Source organism: Austrofundulus limnaeus, unplaced genomic scaffold (genome assembly GCF_001266775.1).
Source record: "Austrofundulus limnaeus strain Quisiro unplaced genomic scaffold, Austrofundulus_limnaeus-1.0 Scaffold179, whole genome shotgun sequence".
NCBI classification, from domain to species: domain Eukaryota; kingdom Metazoa; phylum Chordata; class Actinopteri; order Cyprinodontiformes; family Rivulidae; genus Austrofundulus; species Austrofundulus limnaeus.
Genome location: NW_013952581.1, coordinates 499,212 through 501,366, shown reverse-complemented (window position 1 = coordinate 501,366; position 2,155 = coordinate 499,212).

Sequence of the window (2,155 nt, the reverse complement as noted above, 5' to 3'; positions counted from 1 at the left end):
TGCTGTGTCTTTTAAATTATTATATTTAATTATTTTTAAATAATTTTCCCCACAAGTCTTTTAATTAATTTATTATTATCCACGTGTTGTTTTTACATTTCTCTGTCTCCGGTTTTTACTTTACCTTATGCATTTCTGCCTCGTGGACTGTGTCCAGATTCAGGGTCCTCCGAAGGACCAAGCCTAGCTGGTCGAGGTGGGCCACGTCCTTGGTAGACCACAAAGACTGGAAAAAAGTGGCTGTGAGTTTGGACGGTCTCTTCTCCCGTTCTTCCCCAGCGTACATCCTGTCACCTAAACAGGAGCAAAATTAAATGGAAAGTAGAAAAACATCAATATATTAGCATTATTAATATCACAAAACAACAAAATGATCTTAAAGGCAATATTTGAAGAACTAATGGACCTGCTGTAGGTGCATGTTTATTTCTCTATACCAGCTCATTTAATTTCTGACAAGAATAACAATAATAAAAACGTTAATACAAATGATAAAAGTATTAATAACACAACTGCTTAAATCTTTTAATTTTTATACCAACAGATTTTTATTAAAAATGTATTATTTTCTCTCACGTCGTCCACCGTTACTAACAGAAAAAAAATCTCGGTCTGCTATGCATCATGGGATATGATGGGCCGAGAAGGATCCATCAGACCGTCCCTCACATTGGAATAAAGGAGGACACATTTGTCAGTATTCGGATTTGGACAGCCTCTGGCGCGGCACTCTGACGTAAGCGGCCGACGAATTCGGCCTTCAGAGGACCCAGCCTCTGAATTTGGGCACAGCTTTTATGCAAATAAGGTGGGCGGAGCTTCTTGGGTCAACTCTTCCTCCATTGGTCAATGGACAGGAAGTGGCAGTATCCATGTGCAGATCTACTGTGCATGCTTGTCCTGCCTCAGTTTATTTTAAAACAAACACACAGGTCTGTGTGGCCTGTGCCCACTCACATAATTTTCTTTTAGACATTTAGGGTTAGGGTTGGAGCTGGGGTGGAGGGGAAACTGGCATAGTGCTGGCCTCTGCCCTGTCTTCTTCCCCATTTTAATTGCATTGTAGAACATAACACATCAGCAGTACATCTGAGGGTGGCGGTGTGTGTGTGTCGGGGTCTTTTTTACTCCCCCGTTCCCCGTTGGCCGTCTGGGGATGGGGTCCTGGAGGGGGGCTGACCATCTGGTGGGGCCTGGGCTGCTTGTGGACATGGGGCTTGGAGGGGCTCTGGAGGCGGGGCTGGTGCTCCGGCTCCCCTGGGGCTGTTCGGGCTCCCGGAGTCTGGCTCCTGGTTGCTGTGGTTGGCCCGCTGGCTGGGATGGCTGCCGGAGCCTGGGGGTTGGTCGGTTGGGGGTGGGCTCCTGGCCGTTGGTAGGGTGTGGGGGTGGTCCGGGGTGTGGTTTTGCTGGGGCAGGGGGCTGGTTGATCAGACTGGTGCGGCCCGGGCTGGGACTTGGCTGTCTGCTCTTCTCCACCCCAGACTGAAGGGGCCTACCTCCTGGGTTCGGGTGTGATCTGCCCTCTGCAGGGTGTAGGTGCATATCCTGGGCCTGGGGGGTATAATGTATGTATGGGGAGTGTGAGTGGATTGTGGCGTCCATCTTGTGTGTCTTTGAATGAGTGGGTGAGAGGATGAAGGTGGGACTGTGTGATTGTGTTTATGTATGCTTGTATTTTTGTCAGGCTGGGAATTGGGCAGCCCCTTCTTCGGGATCATTTGAGGGCCCACTACTCCCCTGCCGTGCTGTCCTCTGGTGGGTTGTGCCTTTGCCCGCCGGTGCGCTGGTGGCTCTCGTTGTCCGGGRCTGGGTGCTTGGGCGTGTGCCGGCTCGGCCCGGTGGCTGCCCGGTGGGGCTAGGGTCCCTCTGGTCCTATCGGGCCTTGGCCTGGGGGGGGGCTGCGGGCCCGGGCCTCTGTGTCGGTGCCTGGCTCCACTATGGCGCAGTGGGTACCGGCGGGGCCTGTGAGTTCGTCGCTGCTGGCCCCAGGGGTTGCTGTATGTGGTCACTGGTGGGGCTCTTCCGGTTCTCTCCGGTGGTCCTCTTTGTGGGGTGGGTGGGCGGCCCTTCCGGCGCGGGTGTCCCTAGGGGCTGCGTGCTTGGGGTCCCTCTCGGGGTCTTTGGCACTGGTCTCCCTCATGGACCAGTATATATA